Genomic DNA, 20,188 nt, shown 5'->3' on the forward strand with positions numbered 1-20,188 from the left:
GAAGTTCTATTTCCCAACCGTTGACTATATTGGCGTTAATAAACGATCTGAAATATTACAGACACAGAGAGCACATAAGTTTGTAACTAATTCAGGTAACTGACTTCATTACTACTCCAATTACAGAGTCAAGCTTTTCAGATGTTACTATAAGGGGGGGGGGGTGTCTACGAATCATCAATAATAATAATAATAATAATAATAATCCGCACATAGACACATTCCGTTTTCCACCACCGAACTAAAATATCGTTTTCACTGAATTTTGTGATGTTACTTGGTAACCAACACCCTGTAGCATAGATCGCATAAATACTACTAAATTTTTGATAACCGGTTTCAACAGACTTTTCTGACAATCTGAACATTTTGTAGTGAAAATTGTGCAATACCAGGCGATGAAAGCAAAATGTGTGTAAATCAGTTGTTTACTAGGAAAATTATTTGCCCAAAACATTTTTATTTTTGAGAACCGGAGCGTGTGCGACGTATTTGCTAAAACGAGTACGGTTCTCTTATCAGTTTTAACTAACCTGATACATCCGAAACTTATTCATAGATTCAGACGCATGTTTAAGTGGATTTCATCTGCTGATAGTTTTAATATTCCAGCCACGGCTGCCTACATTTCCAACAATTTGTCTACCGCGACATAAATGACAGGTGTCATGTTGTACTGACTTGCGCGTAAATATGACTATTGACAATATCGTTGCTACACTCACTTTTTTGGTCATAGAAGACAGTCATTTAATCTTCCTGAGGTACCAATATATACTGGATGGTAAGTTGACACAAGGAAGTCCTATGAAACAGGGTTCATCCTGTGAGGTGCATAATTATAATCGTGGTAGTACGTTTCTAGTTTATTAGTGGTGTCTGAGGACGATGCTATTGTCTAGCTGGGCTATGGTCGTCACTTAAGAACGAAGTAGAGAAAGTTTTTGTGCTATGCTAAATTTTATTTAATTACAATCTTCCGATCTTTCTGTTCTGTTTCAGAGGTTCTACTCATCTATTTACAAATAAACTGTAAATCTTTGATAGCAGGTTGTTTACTCTACGGACAGAGTGTTTCATAAGAACATAAATTTTGTTATTGTGTGTAGGAACTGGCATTCGGATACAAACAGGTTAGATACAACCGTGTACGCGCACAATGTAACCTAAGTCTCGAAAATGCTAACATAAAATTGACTCAAAAATTCAACTGCATTTTCGTAAATAAATCCCTTAGCACTATTTTTACCTTCCTCCAGCCTTCTCTTACGTGGTAGCCAGAAGCTTGTGGGTGAATCTTAAAAGATCTTGTCGTATAGGAAGGACCTCTAAGATCGTTTCAGGAAAGTAGTTAAAAACTAAATCGGGGGATCCATCAAACAGTGAAGAAAATTTTCTCAATCATCAATACAGCATAATTGAAAAACCATTAATGATAAAAATCCAGTAATAAGGAAAATTGTCTTTCAACGAAGATTCATATCGCTTAATTAGAAAGATGGAAGTAAAATGAGTAATTTTTACGAGACACGGCAGCTCAATTTTTACTTCAGAAGAAGTAATGTCAATAAATAACTCGTACAGTAAAATCTCATCCAAACTAATGACGGTATTTTAACACTACATAAAATACTAATGTGATGATCTTCGTAATATTCGAATTAGTGATACTCCAGCAATTCTCTATCTTTGAGAGCGAATAACTTCAAGGATCCAACACCTTTATTTACTTCAACAATGTTGATCTGAAGTTTGCATTTTGTAATGGAACGTTTACATTTGAATTTATGAGAGCCAAATATTTTTTTTTGTTTGATTTAGAACCAGCAAATCAAAATTAGGTTAAATATACGGCCAGAGGCTGAGACAGAACTTACCGGAGAGATTCCTGCTTACACTTCAGGTATTCTGAGCCCATCCTGCCTAACTGTCCATCATTGTTGTTCAGCTTCAAGAACTATAAAATTCTGCACATATTCACGCGCTAAATACCAAACATGGCCGGTATGTGTGACATATAAACATCACAGTAAGTAGTTAACACTTAACGTGAGAAGCGCAGCGCGAAGTGCCATCGACCGAGGCAGGACACCAACTGCTCACTGCAGTGGGGCAGCCAAGACTACGGCCCCACGACCCGTCCACTGCTGCCAACATAACGCGCGCTGCAACGCGCTGCTCCCGCTGCCGCCAGGAAATTCCTGGTTTTGCGCTCTACGAGCTGCTTTTGGAGATTTTAACGCGAAGTAATCAATCAATAACGTTCAATTTATATTTATCATTACATTTACTTCATCTGAGGATTGTTTCCACCTTACGAACGGACCGGTACGCAGAGAGAGAGAGAGAGAGAGAGAGAGAGAGAGAGAGAGAGAGAGAAGAGGGGGGGGGGGGGTACGGAGGAGGAGGAGGAGGAGGAGGAGGCAGTGATGGAGGGAGAGAGTTGGAGAGGTGAAGGAAGTAACGAAATAATGGAGCGTCTTATCGTGTTCGTCTGGAACTCTATCAAACGAAAACGTGAAGTAACTAGTACACGATTGGTTTGTATTTTCAAAAAGTCAACATTAATACAAGCACATACGAAATGGTTCATGACATGTTCAAAGTTTCACGAGTGATACTTCATGCTGATAACTTATCCTTTTCACTTCCCTGTTTCTCTTGTTCACGAATCGCGCTGGTTAGAAGAAAGGGTACATGGAAATAATCTTACAACTAATTATAATGAAAACAGCTGGCAATCACATTTAGCTTGCGCCAGTATTTGCTTCTTTGATTACGAGCGTTTAGTTCGAAGGATTTCTTGTAAGCGCTGAACTAGGTCGTTTCGCGAAAAGTTTTGCTCTGTCGTTTGTCACACCCCTGCTCCCTCGTGAGTGACGTGTGGGAGGGAAGTACAGCTACGTATACACTCATCGAGTCATAGAGAAAGCCTCTACTCTTAAGTTCCTAGGCAGAAGAGGAAGGCTTATAATCAAGGAGATGTTGCCTCCTGCCTAGTAGTTCCAGTTACATTTTCCATTGCTTCCGATATCATTTCATGTTCGTACTTGGGTGGCGGATTACCGAGATCTTTCATGACATATGTACTCTGTGCTTATGACCGAGCTATCCGAGCATATGTAAACCTAGTAACTGACGAGCGACCTTCACCTCTCGCTTTCTTGATTGGACAAGACGACGCCCATATACCAGAGAGAGTTCGCTTCGTGTTTATCAGTAACAGGTGCATGAGTTTAAAAAACTTAAATTCATGAATTAAACAACATTGAAGTTTCAAAATTTCGTTTTGAATATTTTACTTTGTTTTGTCGAATCAGCGGGATGTATTTTCCCTCTTATCTACTTCCGAAATATCTTTATTACAAAGTTCTATGTGGCACCGTTTAAACCGTTGTCCTCAGGTTCTTTCTGTACCTGGACTAAATTCACAGTGTAGCATCTAATGTTCCATCTTTTTTTGAATACTTTTGCTCTAGTCAAGGCTCATCATTTTGAACACACTGAATCATATACTACCCACGATGAAGTGGTGTACGAATTTAGACTTCGATCCTTCCAACAGCAGCGAGAAAAGAAATCACAATTTTGGAGAGAATATAGATGATTTAAGAGAAATGAAGCGATCGTAAAGGGAATAAAAGCTTGTCTTTAAACGATGCATTACGGAAACGAATTGGGAAAAAAAAGAAGGAACTTTCGATGCATGATTGAAGTAGTAGTGATGGAATCCATCAACGATGCAATCATCGCTGCTGTAACCTCATCCAGTTGTTTAGCACATCAGCGTTACCACGTTTATTCCATTATTCATTAATTATGTACGGTACGTGCCAGAGGCAGCGTGATGCGTTATTGGAACCGCTGAGTGGAGATAGTTTTGGTGTGAATTTTACTCAGCTTTAGAGACCAAAACTAATGTAAGCTCCGTGATTTTCTGTTCTCCGCTAATCATTCGAGTTTCATGAAAACACAGAATATTTCCGAAAAAACTTTCTTAAAGAATCGGCGAACGGTGTCTTATTTCCGTCCAAATATGCTAGCCTCAACAGAAAAAAGCATGGCATTGGTATCCGCATGTCATGTAGAGAACACTTTTGGGCCGTCAGTTGGCTGAGAACTTTTTCTAAGGGGAGTATTTTTAGAACTAATATGGATACCAACCTATGATAAGCCTTTTGATTAGTAACAAAAATCGTAAGGATACACAGTTAAGACAAGAAAGCACGTGGCGTATTTCTCGGGTCTCTCAGGTCCGATGACGCACACTATGTGATCAAAAGTATCCGGACGCCTGGCTGAAAACGACAAGTTCGTGGCACCCTCCATCGGTAATGCTGGAATTCAATATGTTGATGGCCCACCGTTAGCCTTTATCACAGCTTCCACTCTCGCAGGCATACGATCAATCAAGTGCTGGAAGGTTTCTTGGGGAATGGCAGCCCATTCTTAACAGAGTGCTGCACTGAGGAGAGGTCGGTCGGCAGGTAGGTGAGGCCTGGCACTACGTTGGCGTTCCAAACCATCCTAAAGGCTTTCTATAGGATTCAGGTCAGGACTCTGCAGGCTAGTCTATTACAGGGATGTTGTTGTGTAACCACTCCGCCACAGGCCGTGCGTTATGAAGAGGTGCTCGGTCGTGTTTAAAGATGCAATCGCCGTCCCCAAATTGCTCTTTAATAGTGGGAAGCAACAAGGTGCTTAAAACATCAATGTAGGCCTGTGCTGTGACAGTGCCACGCGACACAACAAAGGGTGCAAGCCCTCTACACGAAAACCACCACCACACCACAACACCACCGCCTCCATAGTTTGCTGTTGGCACTTAACACGCTGGCAGATGACGTTCACCGGGCAATCGCCATACCCTCACCCTGCCATTTGATCGCCTCATTGTGCACCGTGATTCGTCACTCCACACAACGTTTTTCCACTGTTCAGTCGTCCAATGTTTACGCTCCTTACACCAGGCGAGGCGTCGTTTGGCATCTACGGGCGTGATGTGTGTCTTACGAGCAGCCAGCCGCTCGACCATGAAATCCAAGTTTTCTCACCTCCCGCCTAACTGTCATAGTACTTGCAGTGGAACCTGATGCAGTTTGGAATTGCTGTTTGATGGTCTGGATAGATGTGTGCCTGTTACACATTACGATCCTGTTCAACTGTCGGCGGTCTCAGCCAGTCAACACACGAGGTCGGTCTGCACGCTTTTGTGGTGTACTTGTCTCTTCACGTTTCCATATCACTATCACATCGGAAATAGTGGACCTAGGGATGTTTAGGAGTGTGGAAATCTCGCATACAGACGTATGACACAAGTGACACACTATCACCCGACCACGTTCGAAGTCCCTGAGTTCCGCAGAGCACCCTATTCTGCTCTCTCACGTTGTCTAATGACTTCTGAGGTCGCCGATATGGACTACCTGACAAGTAGGTGGTAGCACAAGGCACCTAATATGAAGAACTTATGTTTTGGGGTGTCCGGATACTTTTGATCACATAGTGTACATTTGTTCAGTTTCTAGCTCGATAGACTCATTACTAAAGATTACCATTATTTTCGTTTACTCTTTAGAGGTAACTCACTGTCAATATGCACCCTACTGAATATATGTCAAGTGATGTTTTTTTTAAAAAAAAAACAGCAGAAACAAAGACTGAATGTAACATATCCGACCCACCTAAATGTGGAAAAAATGGGAAATTTTGTTTTGCTTGAGGTGATATCCTCCATTTTTCTTGTTGCCGAAGGTGTTAACCCTCTTTGAACGCAAGAAAAATACAAGATTCTCGTGATTTTTCAGGTAATATAAAATGAATTGCTGAATCTGATAGAATTTCATTCCTTACACTTTCATCTTTCAGAAGTAGTTTGTCTACATCGGACGCTCCCTGTAACCGCTGCAAAAGATGGAAGATCCCTTAGAGCCAGAAAAACGGTGATCGGCGGGATTTCCAGAGGCCATCCTATTGGACCTATGACAAAATAATTTTATAGAAGTCAATTTCAATGTATTTTTTATCAATGTGCATGGGATAATTGAAAAATATTAAGTTCTACCGAAACGCGTCGAAAGAAACGTCACTTTCTTCGCCCACAAAATCGAGACGAACGCTTGCACGGAAAGTGGACTTTTGGAGATATCGCAAAACGGGTACGTACGGTGACAATTCAATTTAGAACGCCAGCATCAAATTCTGATCAAAATCTTGTGTGCCGTTCTAAAGTTTGTTTCCCGCCAATTTGAAAAATGCGCTTTCGAGGTAAATAATACGTTTAACGTTTTGGGTTACTTTTGTAAGTTAAATATACCCCTAATCAGCGATCCCAGGATCATACAGCCATTCTTTCAGACCCAAAAGGAGATAATCCATCTTCTTCGTGGCCACGGTGGCCCTGCGGGCCTCTTTCGCAGCTTCTGTCATCCCCTGCTCTGCTCGCTCGATACGCTTTTCGTCCGCTTTGTGCAGAAGTTTTAACAGGCTGCTCGCACCATAAGTTCCAGGGCTTTCATTATTTCCATAATGCCTTTCCGTCCGTCATTGAAATTACACGTATTTTGCTCCCGCTGTGAATGGTTTTCGGAGACATTTTTTACAGATTGCCTTGTATTTCGATAATGGAGTTTCTGGCGAACTATGGATTAACATTCAGTAAAGTAGCCATCGAAGAGAACATTTTAAGCCCAAAAAAGAAAAATGAGTTTTTTTAAATCGTAGAGTACTACCCCTAACCAAGGAGTAATGTAAACAATGAAATTAAAAAATATGAGAAATGAAAGAAATCTCTCAAGGCAATACGCACTCATCACTAACTATAACAGAAGGTCAGGCAGCATTAAAATTACACTAGCGAGAAATGTTCCAAGAATGGATGACCGATTATAAATGAAGACATGCGAATATGCAATGTTCTATTTGTTTTAATTTGAGCATCTTTCGACAAAGCGGTAGATGGATGAGAGAAATTTTCGTTACTGTTCAGAGAAAAATTAAGCATAATGTATAAATTTTCTGGATCCTAATGCGTAGTAGTAGTAGTAGTAGTAGTAGTAGTAGTAGTAGTAGCACGCTGGTTTGATGCAGCTCTCCATGGTAGTCTTGTGTGTTAGCCTCTTCATATCTGCATTAATTGCTGCAGCCTCGGTCCATTTGAGTCTGCTTACTCTACTCAAGCTTTGGTCTCGTGTACAATTTTTACTCCACACACACCGTTACTAAACTCAAGATTCCCTTGACCGTTCAGGATGTGTCCTGTCAAACGAGATTCTCTTTTAGTCAAGTTGCGCCATAAATTTCTCTTCCCCTCCAACTCAATTCAGGACTTCTTCATTAATTATTCGATCTAGCCATCTAAAATTCAGCATTTTCCTGTGGCACTACATTTCAAAAGCTCTTATTCTCTTCTGGTCTGAACTGCTCCTCGTCCACGTTTCACTTCCATACTAGGCTACAATGAACACGAATACCTTGGGAGTCTTCCTAATACCTGAATTTATTTTCGATTTTAATTTTTTCAGAAACGCTTTTCTAGCTATTGACAATATGCATTCTATCTCTCCTCTACTACGGCCATTGTTCAGTTATTCTGCTGCCCAAATAGCAAAACGCTTCTATTGCTTTTGGTGTCACTTCCAAATGTAATCCTCTAGGCGTTACCTCATTTAATTGGACAACAGTCCATTACGTTTGTTTCACTGATGTTTATGTTCTTATAACCTATCTTCGAAACATCCATTCTGTTCAACTGATCTAAGTCTTCCACCGTCTGACAGAACTACAGTGTCATCGGCAAACAGTGAAGTTTTTTATTATTCTCCCTGAATTTCACTTCCCTTTCCAAATTCCTCCTTCCTTGCTCAATACACAGACGGGATAACGTGAGAAGTAACCTACATGCCTGTGTCATTCTCTTCTTCGCTAATGTTTCTCTTCGATGTCCGACAATCATGGCTCTAGTCCGGATTCTATGAAGATTGTAGGTAACTTTTTCACTCCTACATTTTATCCCTGCTACCTCCACAGTCCAAAAAGTATTCTAGTAAACACTGTCAAAGCTTTCTCTAAGTATACAAATTCCATAAACGCACTGTAGGTTTACCTTTCCTCAAGGTGTGTTCTAAAATAAACAGAGTCACAACTGCCTCGCGAATGCAGACATTTCCCCAGAATCCGAACTTATCTTCCCTGAGTTCAGATTTCATCAGTTTTTCCATTCTTTTGCCGATAATTTTAGTCAGTATTTGCGACTATGACTTACTAAAGTGAAGGTTGTGTAATATTCAAGTCTGTCATCACCTTTACTTGGAAATGGAGGTATTAAGTTCTTCCTCGACTGAGTATATCGCCTGTTTCGTATCCTGCATACCAACTAGAATGGTTTCGTGATGACTGGTACTCTCAACAATTTCAGTAATTCTGAATGAACAGCATCTATTCCAAGGGTCTTGTTTCGATTTAGGTCTTTCATTGGTCCGTTTAATTATTCTCGCAGAACCGTATGCCATTTTCGTCCACATCCTTTACCATTCTATAATAGTGTGTTAAAGTTTGTTTTCTCACATAGACCCTCTATATATTCCTTCCACCCTTCAGCCTTCCTTTGTTCGCTGAGCACAGCCTCCCCATCCGAAATCGAGTATTAATACCAGTACTTCTCTTTTCTCCAATGGTGTCTTCCATTTTCCTATGGGCGGCATCTGTCTCTCCCATATTTATGCATGCATCTACAGATTTGCAATTCTCGTCTAGCCATTAGCGCTTACCCGTTTCTTAGACGTCTGTATTTCTTCTCTTATTAATTATATTCACTATGTCTTGTGTTGTCAAAGGATTACTTGAGCCTTGTAGTTCTGGCTACCGAATTTTCTGGTGCCTTCAGTGCTTCATCTCTCAAAGCTACCCATTCGTCATCTACTGCATTCCTTTCCCCTCTTTGAGCCACCGCAACCCTTTGAAACAGTCTATAGCCTCCGATTCGTTGAACGATCCACCTCCAGTCTCTCAAGTGTCAACCGGGCGCCACACCGACACTGAGTTGGGTCTTCACGGCGCAGGAGGTAACCGTGGGTCGCCCAAGGGTGGCCAGTGCGGAGCCGGAAGAGGACAACTTGAGAGGTGGCATTAGCCCCCTCTCATATTTCTATCTTACGATTTTCGTCTCTAATTGCATGCGGTGAAAAGTTGCTATTCCTTCACATGCGGACTTCCCACACAGCGTCTCTCGTCACCCAGGTGGTCCGGTGACAGGCGGGCTCTGCGGATCTCGAGAGGGCTAAGCCGACGAGTTTGAGGGAGTCGAGTGAATGCTTTCCAGACGCCGACATTGTCAAGAGACACACCCCGCAGGGGCCTGAAGTAGCGGCTGGGCTAGTGGTTCCGTTACTTCGCAGAAACTTAGCGAAAACACTTTCTGGCGGGCTACCAGTGAGGCGTGGGAATGACTTGTGTACCCAGGCAGTTGTGGCGGGAAAATTCCCGCGCTTTCTGAAAAATAGTAACTGTGATTGGCTTGCTCAGGGCATAGCTCCGTGACGTAGCAAAATCAGCGCAGAAATTGGCGCCAAGAATCTCCATTGGTGGAATGGTAGTGCTCCGGCAATAGAGTGGAATTTTCCGCCGGTTTTCGAGTTGCTGATTGGAACGTTTAACCACGGCCACTGTCGTGGGGGCGGGAATGTTGTGTGTTCGGCCTGTACGGGTGCTCTTGTGGGTAGTCGGCTCTCGCCTTTCGGTCGAGGACGTCGAAGCAACCAGCCATCGCCTCCGGTACGCCAGATCGTGTTCTGGCAGTTAAGAAGACAGTTTGGTAATGTATGTCCACAGCACCGGCAGATAGGGATTTTCCTAGGTGATAATCAGAGCTCAGCAGAGCGCGCCTGTTCGTCTTTTTCTAACTTTGTTCTGTCTTGAGTAGCAGCAATTAATGTTGGGTTAGCTGTGTGTCTCTCTTAAGATTTGAGTGGCAAGGAATTGGCTCCACATACCACTTCGTCATAAACCTCACAATCTAGTTTAGGGACAACTTCACCTTCACAGCGTTTGTTTGAGTATCCAATTTGAGCCAATTTGATGTATTATAAATGTTTTGTGTGTTTTTGTTTATTATTTTGTGTTTAGTCTTAGTAAATCATTGTTATTTTGGACAGAACTTTCATTCTGTTAATCGGCAGAGCAACCCATCATTTCTCACTACGTTAATGAAACCTTCCTTTATTTAACTTATTTATCAAATTAAATTATTGCAGGTGCCAAACTCTTTTCTACTCCGCTTGCAGGGTTGATTACAGTCAGTTCGCGTATATTTTTTAATCCATGTGCAACAGCAAAAGTCGGAGTTAGAATAGTGGGGGCTTAGAGCATCATTTACATATGTAGATTCTAGAAGAATTTAGTGTTAAATACACTGCTTGCCCCGGCACCTCGCAAACTGATTCCCTGTGAGAGGGCCGCATGGAAGACTTCCACACAATCTTAGTCTCCGTAATGACACACAATTTGTTGCGCGTACTGTTATGCCATTCCATGTGCCAAAACCGAAAAATCCTGTGGCGTAAGTCAGAACGCAAGTCAGGTTCAGAGATACCCATCTCCAGAAGCCGTTTCCGCGTATCCTGTCTGGCCAGCCTGTCTTCAAGTTCGTTTCCTGGATTGCCAATGTGTCCTGGGGTCCATACAAACACCACTGAACGACGGGACCGGTCCCCTGGATGGACGCCACCAAAGGATAGCGACAGTAGCACTGGTCGAAAGCTTGTAGGCTGCTCAAGGAGTCAGTACACAGAAGAAACGATTCCTCAGGGCATGAACGGATATACTGAAGTGCACGAGATATGGCCACCAGCTGTGCAGTGAATACACTGCATCCATCAGGCGAGGAATGCTGTTCAGTATGGCCTCTGTGGACAAAGGCATATCCAACATTATCAGGGCTGCAGGGTTAACAGAGTCCTTAGGGCCATGCGAAAGGTCCAGGCCAATCCTTGGCCTACAGCTCCACCACGGAGGTGTAGGTGACTGGTCCTCGAGGAGAGGTGGTACTGACAAGGACTCCAATTCAAACAGAAGTGATTGCAAGCAAACCGCAATCATTAGCCCTGACCTGGGCCGCCCATGCGGGAGGTGACCCGCCGTGGTTGGGAAAAGAAGACGGTAATTAGGATGCTCAGGAGAGCTATGAATGTGTGCAACGTAAATGGCATGCAGTTGTACACGTTTGATCTTCAATGGAGGGACTCCAGCCGCTACCAGTACGATTGTCACCAGATTCGTCCTAAAAGCTCCTGTCTAGTCTAACTACGCAATGTTGCAATGGGTTGAGCAAAAGCAATGCGGAGAGCGCCACCGAAATAACACTTCCATGGTCAATGTGGGATTGAACAAGGGCTCTGTAGAGCTGCAGCAAAGTGGAGCGATCTGCATCCATTTGGTGCTGCTCAGGCAGCAGAGGCCATTGAGGTGCTGCCAACACTTCCGTTTAAGCTGACGAAGATAGGAAGCCAAGTCAAACTAGCGTCGAAAACCATACCTAAGAATCGATATGTCTCCACTACAGCGAGTGGCTCGTCATTCACCTAAGGTTCTAGTTCTGGATGAACGGTACGACGCCGATAAAAATGCATGACACGTCTTCATGGCTGGAAACGGGAAGCCATGGGCTAGAGCCCATGACTGCACCTTGTGGATGGGTCCCTGTAGGCGCCGCTCAGCAGCACCAGTACTGGAGCAGCTATACGAAATGCGGAAGTCGCTTGCGTACAGAGAAGGTGAGACTGAGGGACCGACAGCTGCTGCTAGACCGTTAATGGCCACTTAAAACAGACTCTCAATACAGGGGCCTGCGGGACTCCATTCTCCTGGATATGGATGGAACTGTGGGAGGCACCAACTTGGACATGGAAACTACGGAGAGACAGGAAATTCTGGATAAAGATCAGTAGAGGGCCCCGGACACCACACTCATACAATGTGGCAAGGATATGATGTCGCCAGGTCGTGTCGTATTCTATATGCAAGTCAAGAAAGATGGCAACCAGGTGTTGGAGTCTGGAAAATTCTGTTCAGATGGCAGACTAAGTACACAAGATTATCAACCCTGGCGGAAGCCGCCCTGACATGGAGCTAGTAGGCTACATTCCAGCAGCTTACAAAGAACGTTGGTGAGGCTGATGGGTCGATAGCTATCCACCTCAAGAGGGGTTTTAATCATATGGCTCTGCATTCGATCAGGCCTAGGAGCTGTGTTGGGCCAATGTGCAAGGGCACTGAGGAGCTCCTAATCTGTAAATGGGTCGTTACAGGATTTACTGTGTCGTGTAATGAATCTGAGGACTTTCCCTTCCAGCCGCCATTTGAGAGTGCGAAAGGCTGGGGGGTAGTGCTCGACACAGTGCTCGGCAATCGCGTTTGCGTCGGTAGATAATACGCCATTTATAATAACACCTGGAACACCTATTGGTGTCTGGTACCCGAACAGACGTTTGATACTTGCCCAGACTTGGGAATGTGACGTATGGCACCTAATGGTCGAGACGTATCCCTCCAAACACTCCTGCTTTCGTCGTCTGATAAGTTGGAGAATGCAGGCACGGAGCTGTTCAAAGGCTATGAGATACTTCAGGGAAGGGCGCCGCTTATGCCACTGTAGAGCTCGCTGACGCTCCTTAATTGATTCAACGACTACCGGCGACCACCAAGGGAATACCTTGCGCCGAGGCCACCTTGAAAAGCGAGGGAACGTGTTTTCTGCCACAGAAACGATCGTTGTAGTCACCTGCTGAACCATCACAGCGATGTTACCGTGTGGGGGAGTGTCAACAGTGACAGCAGAGGTGAAATTTTCCCACTCCGCCTTGTTTAAAGCCTATCTGGGAATTCGTCCGTGGGCCTGATGCTGGGGCAGTGACAGGAAGATGGGGAAGTGGTCACCACCACACAGGTCGTCATGTGCGCCCCAGCGGATAGACGGGAGATGTCCTGGGGTGCAAACTGATAAATCAATGACCAAGTAACTACCATGAGCCACAGTGAAATGTATGGCGGCCCCAGTATTTAAGAGGCAGAGGTTGAGTTGCGACCAACTTTCGAACCCTCTGCCTCTGGCAGTAAGCATGGTACCATCCCACAAGTAGGAAAGGTTTAGTGAGTTGGCCAATCAGTGCAATTAATACATTCAGGGGTACTGCACCATTTGGAGGAATACATACATTGCACACAGTTATTTCCTGTGTCATCCTTATTCTGACAGCCACAGATTGAAGACGGGTTTGAAGGGGCGTAGTTGACTACAGATTGAGTTTAGGAGACAAACAAAAACTCCAACTGACACACGATTATAGTCGCTACAGTTCCTGTAATATCCCATACAGCCATGGAGGGCAGGGGTCTTCATTGCCAGGTACCAGGTTTCCTGGAGGGCAATGCAGATAACAGGTGTATAGCTTAACAGTTGCCGTAGCTCAGCCAGGCGGTGGAAGAAACCGCTGCAATTCCAAAGGAGGATGACGTCATCGTGAGACTTTGAAGGCATGGAACATTCAATGAGGCAGTTTATGCCTCAGGTTCACCTGCTGCCACCGACGTTTTGCCTGAGCAGTCTATATCGATTGTGTGTTAGGGTATAGCGAGATATAGGTCCTCAGTGGACGCCAGAATCTCCACCTCATCGTCAGACACAGAGCTTCTAGGTAGCGGTGGTGTGCGGTGCCACTGCAATTTCCTTGGTCTTGGGAACCTTTTTTGATTTCTCTCGCTGGTCCTTGGGTTTCCCTGGCTGGGAGGACTTCACTGGCTCAGTTTCTGGGACTGAGGATGAGCGTGAAGCCCTACAACCAGCTGCTTTTGAGCTCTTCAGCCACTGGTGGGTGTCATCTTTCCCAATAGCAGAAACCTGGGAAGGAAGTTACCCAAGGGACCCCTTTCTAGCGAGAGAAGCCGATGAAGTTATGCTTCTCTGGCTTAGAAATCGGGATGGACATCCCCAATGGTTTGGGGGGGGGGGGGGGCATTGCTCCAAAGTAGGTGGTGCAGGAGCAACAGGAAGGGGATGCCGTGTCGTGGGGTAAGGTCCATCAATCTAGATCTTTTCGCTTCAGGACACAGATGACGAAGCATAGCATAATGGATCTCAGCAGGCTCTGGAGGAATATATCTGGCTGTAGACAAAGCTGATTCCAGTTCCCACATGGAGAACGGAAGAGTTTAGACTTCCTCATTAAGAGAGAAGAAACTGATCTTCCTCATCTCTTCAGTCCTAAAGAACACCTGGAAAGCAGGAATTTGTTTGGATGACGTAGTGACAGTAAAGAAATGTTCAGCTAAAGCCTGAGCCATATCCACAAAGACCCCATTACTTGAAAAGACGATAAGGGGACGTGTACTGCTCGTCTGAAATCCGTCTTGTGTCCCAAACTTGCAAATTGGAAGCCGACCAATTAATTGAGTCGTTAATTCCTTCCAGGAACCACTCTTCTGTTCTTTTATCACTCGCCTCATGTGCTCTCGCAGATATGAAGGCATGAATGTTTTCTGTAGTTGGACGGAGTTTGAAGTTCTGCGGAGCTATTTGTCTGGCCCAGATTGCCAATCAGGAGTCATCATTCCACCAAGGTACAGGCCATCGTCTGAGGTGGTTACTAGACTGGGAGATGAGCTCTGCGCTAGCCCGTTGGATCTCCCAAATCATATGGGCCACTGTCTCCTATGTACAATTCTTTTATTCAAAAACAGCTTCTCGACTGTACTGCAAACAATTTGACCTTTCTATCAGCCATCTGCATGGTCTCCTGTCAGCCCCTGTCCTAATTGACAGACGGATCTACACTGGGAAGTGATCACTAGACTGTAAATCAATAGCCACTACTCACTCAACTGAGTCTCTAATAGCTGGAGAACAAAAAGGCCAACGGCTGAAAAAGAGCCTGTACCTGTAGAAAAGTATGTCATCTGACCCGCGTTCGGAAGACATATTGTTAGAATGGACGAGTCGCTCTATCATCCGACCCCTGGAGCAAGTCGTAGCCAAGCCCCGCAGCACGTTGTGTGAATTGAAGTACCACACAAGGAGGAATGGGCGTGGGAGTGCCTAGAAGAGTTCCGTCGGTGTGTATGCAAAAGGATACACTATGGTATCAAAGGGTGCTACAACTTTAACGGTAATTGCTCGTCTGGTCCTAGTAAGTGGGACAGAAAAGGAGTGCTACCTGTCACCGATGGAAACAGCCACTCCACCTTTAGCTCTGTCTCCAGTAATAGCGAACTTCCTGTATAGGTGGTAACCTCGTAATGCAGGTGTGTGTGTGTGTGTGTGTGTGTGTGTGTGTGTGTGTGTGTGTGAGAGAGAGAGAGAGAGAGAGAGAGAGAGAGAGAGAGAGAGAGAGACTAAGACGCGTTTCTTGTAATCTGATGCAGATCGGTTTCTCCTGGACACGAACTCTAATTATTCTACATGTGAGCGACATCTGTCTAAATTCCACTGCAGCAAAGGAGTTCCTGTGGAAGCCATTGTTTAGCGATGGTTGTTCTGGCCTTTCTCCCTCTGAGGTGGTGATTTACCAGGGAGGCCAGGGGAACATTAGCCAGCTCCCAGCTATCTGGTTCCTCCGACTGGAAGTCCATATACTCATGAGCAGTCCCTATCGTATAAGGAGGAAGCTCGAAGATCCGAAGGTTTAACTAGCAGTTTCTTGGACTTTGAACTACTTTTCCGAGGACCTTTTTTCCTTACGTAAGGGAGGTGGTGGTTGCTTAGGTTGCGGGGACGGCTTACTTGGCTTCTGATAGTTGGCAGTGGTGTGTGGCTTATGTGATAAGCTCATTGCCAACGCCTTCCGAATGGTTTCTGTTTCAGGTGGAGCATACGTTGTAGCAATATGACGAAGGTCACTTAATCTTTAGTTCAGTACCTCTGTTTCTCTATGGCGTATTTTATGGGCTTTTCTCCAAGTTCCTCGTTTTAGCTGTCTTACCTTCCATCGACAGGGCTTCACGTGTAGCCTTTTTTAACTCTTTTTCTTCATGTTCTGTGGTTGGGTACTATATGTATACCTCCCAGGCCATGTTTACCCTCTCTTTGTCAGGTTGTATTTGTGAAGTCTTCTGTGACGTGTGCAGTACGATTATATGCCCATTGTCACTGCAATCCCCCTCTCGATGGTCCTCTTTTGCTGCCTGAGGGACCTTTAGTGGAGCACGGACATTGCCATCTATGATAGCTGTCGAGCCTTGCAGTGTCTTAAGCAGTACCCAATCTCTGCCAGATTTGTTACCTCTAAACTCTTTCGCACCAAATGTAACTACTTAAACAGACCAAGCAGGTATGTTGGGAACCCTCTGTCTCCATCCTAGGTTCTTCTAGGTGTGTGGCTACACTCAGCTCACTCCAAGGTTGCCAATGGCCGACTTCCACCTAGGGCATTGACATCTCAGGTGGCCTTACTATGGATCCGCAGGTTCTTGCGTACCACCTTGTGACCCATCTTGCAATGGCAACTGAGTCAGCCTCCTGACCAGCTGCTTTCTTCCTCTGGAGATAAATGGCTGAAGCCTCCCACTTAAGTTTTAGCCGTTATCAGGTGGAATCCTAAAATGAACGTTTTAGTGATTGAGAACTACATTTCTACCTCTGTGAGAGCTACAGTGCCGCCTTTACTACAAGGGAACTAGATCATTCAGTAACTTCATCCTGATCCTCTGCCCCAGGGCTAGACGACGTTAACGCTCAGATGGTGTAGAGCCTTCCTCTTGCGAGCAAGCGCTATCTCTTTCATATTTACAATCGCATTTGGGCAGAGGGCACGTTTCCCCCATGCTGGCGTGAAGCCACTGTCACCACCATACCTAACTGTGACAAGGAAAAACACTTTCCTTCTAGTTTTCGCCGTATTTCTCTCACAAGCTGTGTTTGCAAGGTGATGGAACATACGATTCATGCCTGGCTGATATGGTGGCTCGAGTCTCGCAATTTACTAACCATTGCACAATGTGGATTTCGAGCGCGCCGTTCTGCGGTTGACCATCTCGTCACTTTTTCAACCAATGTCATGAATGGTTTTCTGCGGTTATACCGAACTGGTCGTGTTTTTGGATTTTGAGAAAGCCTAAGACATTTGATGGAGAACTGGTATCGTCTGTACTCCCTACACCTGTGACTTCTTTGACTGCAGGTCCCATTTATTTCAGGAATACTTAAAAGACGAAGTTTTCAAGGTATGTGTGGGTTCTGCCTTGCCGGACACCATTATGTAAGAAAACGCTGTGCCTCAGGGTTCTGTCATTAGCGTCGTCCTCTTTGCCATCACCATTAACCCTATAATGGCCCGGCTTCCTCTTCGTTGACGATTTTGCCATCTATTGCACTTCTCACAGCATTGTATCCTTTAGTGGTGTCTTCAGCGAGCTTTACTTGTGGAGCATCGACAATAGCTTTCGCTTTTCCACTGAAAAAACCGTTTGCGTGAATTTATGGCCGCACAATTTGTTTCTTCCACTATCTTCACATCTAGGGCCTGTTGCTTTTCAGTTTGTTGAAACTGCAAAATTCCTGAGGCTCATGCTGATTAGGAAACTTTCTCGGTCCTCACGTGTCCCACCTGACCACCTGCTGTATGAACTCCCTAAGTGTCCTACGTGTCGCCTGTGGTACTTCATGGGGAGCGGATCGGACCACCCTCCTCGATGTGACGGCGCCAAGCCATGTCATAGGACTTATGAATATTGAAGCCAACTGTGGAAAGATGGCAGTGCCAAGAAAAAGTCTGGGTAATTGCAGTTTCCAACCAAAGTAGGCGATCGATAGGAGGCAGTCCCTCCTTAAAGGCATACTGGTAATGATAAAGGAGGTACCACGTTTTGAAGACTGAACAGAGGAAACGAGCCACCATCAATTCAAGTAACTTGAAGGGAATCTTGATCAGACGAATCTGGCGGTAACTAACTAGGAACGAGGGATACGTACCAGGCTGAAGGACAGGAACAACAATACTGACCCTCCACTGACAGGGGAACACCTCTGAGCCAAATACAGCTGAACATGTAGAGGAGATATTGCCATTATGGAGAGTTGACGTGTTTAAGCAATTACTTATAGATGGATTCAGGGTCTTAGAAAGCTGTCATTTGGGGGTGCATGTAGGTGGGGTACGAGTCAGCAATCTGATAGTCCACAGCAAACGATCACTCAAGAAAGTGTTGGAAAAAAAGTACCACTCAATGCTGATGGACAAGCTGTGCAGTAAAGAAGGAGAGGTCCAGATGGGAATAGGTGAGAGTGGAGTCTGAAAGGAATGTGGGTGCTCCCGTGTTAAAGCAGATGATGTTAAGGTGACCGAGAAAGTCAGCCAAGAGGGCACCTCACTGCCATGTTATGGGTGAGCCCCAAAGGGGATGGTGTGCATTTAAGTCACAGAGCTGCAGAATGGGGCGAGGGCGTTCCCTAGTAAGCTGGAGGATGTCTGTCCTGGTGACACCAAATGATGGAGGGATGTAAATGGTACAAAGGGAAAAGGTCAAGTGATTAAGAAAATTTTGGACTGCAACAGCTTTATGCTGGGTAGTCATGGAGATGGATTGATTTTAAATCATCCGAGATGAGCAGCATGACTCCTCCCCAAGATGGAATGCCATCATCAGGGGCAATGTCAAAGCGTACTGGGAAGAAATGCGAGAGAGCTCAAAGCAGTTGTGAGGATGCAATTTTGTTTCCTTGGGACAGAGTACAAGTGGAGGCTGCAATTCTAAGAGAGCCGTAAGTCCTCTTTGTTGGATGACAGGCCACAAACGTTCCATTGGAGGAAAGTCGTCACCAGGAAAAAATGAAGGGTTGTCACTCATTGCTACAGGGGATAGAGGCAGGAGGATCATACTCCATGATGTCTACAGAGGCGTCAGCATTCTCCCGCTGTCGATCTGGAGAGCCCACGGCAGAAGGACGGTTGGTGGTGCCCACCGACGTCACTGAGGTCGGCCAGATGAGGGTATCATGTGGTGCGACCATGGAAGAGGATCTCAGAGTTCGTGAAGGAGAGCATTTCTCTTTCTTCATCTTCTTTAAGACTTTCCAGGTGGCAGAGGAAGACTCAGATGTTTGTTGGCATAGGAAGGCTTTGCAGGAGAATTCCTTCTGTCCTTTCCAGCCTGCTGGTTATTTAGCAGGTGGGTCGATGCACAGTTGGAGGAGGAGACAGGGATGCTACCATGACGCTGGGCGGTTTCTCAACAGCAAAGCTAAATTTGAGATGGCATGTCTGCATGGCCATGTCCTTCACGGAGCGAGACTTGGCAGTAACAGTAATGTAGGTGCCAGATGGTAGAACGCTGGGTTACCCACTAGCCAACAACTTGAGAGTGACTGGGTAACGTACTTTTTCCTTCGCCCAGATCTCTTAGATCGCTGATCAGTATTCACAGGACAATCTCAAGTGGCGGCGGCATGGTCGCCACTGCACTTGATACAGTGGAGAGGGGGTGGCCAATGGCTCTAATGAGCATCCCTACCACAGGTTACAGATTTGGCCAGGTGTGGTTGTAATGATGACACTGGTAGCAGAGTGTTGGGGTTGGTACGTATTGTCATACCACGATAACGTCATAGCCTGCTTTGGTATTTGACAGAAGTGCCACTCCAGCGAAAGTGAGAAAGAGTGCATGTGGGCACTAAGGATTCATCTACTCTTTTCATCACCCAATGGGCAGCATCCCTCAGAGGTGTATGTTTGGATTTCTGCTCTGTCAGACCTACGAGCAGCCTAGTGTAAGTAACACCACAGAAAGATTTCAGCGTTCCAGGGGCATCAATATGTACCAGATAGCGAAGCTGCAAGCAGTTGTTGTGCTTGAGAATCAGAAGTAGTCTCCAAAAGCAAAGTACCACTGTGCGAACAAGAGCAGGATTTTACAGGGCCAACACCTTCCTGAATAATAAATGGATCTACCATGGCAAAGGACTGATCTTCAGTACGTGAAACCATGGGGAACCATAGTGCAGCTGGGAGTATCTTTGAATCGTTAGCCTCATTCCATTTACATTAGTAGACACTGACAGTGGAAAAGATGATTGGCTCATAGCGAGAAAATCCCCATGATTGTCTGTGTCTTTAATGGAGTGCCAACTGGGTGCCCCCCTCAGAAGGTAGCACACCCACCTTAGGTAATTTTTCACACCTCTCAACACCTGACAGAGGGACCAATT

The 20,188-nt window shown here is 45.1% G+C and overlaps 1 protein-coding gene across 2 annotated transcripts in view; it reads right to left on the bottom strand.

Moving 5' to 3' along the window:
• The window catches only part of LOC124555180 (beta-1,4-glucuronyltransferase 1), a 312,738-nt gene that overhangs the window by 245,253 nt on the left and 47,297 nt on the right, over positions 1-20,188 (bottom strand). The window contains exon 1 of one of the 2 annotated variants that reach the window (XM_047129012.1): positions 1,878-2,085. The exons of the other annotated variant lie outside the window; for it this stretch is intronic. The gene's annotated coding sequence lies outside the window, so the exon portion shown is untranslated. Of the gene's footprint in view, positions 1-1,877; positions 2,086-20,188 lie in introns of those variants that run through there. 2 annotated transcript variants of the gene reach the window in all.

Source organism: Schistocerca americana, chromosome X (genome assembly GCF_021461395.2).
Source record: "Schistocerca americana isolate TAMUIC-IGC-003095 chromosome X, iqSchAmer2.1, whole genome shotgun sequence".
NCBI lineage: Eukaryota > Metazoa > Arthropoda > Insecta > Orthoptera > Acrididae > Schistocerca > Schistocerca americana.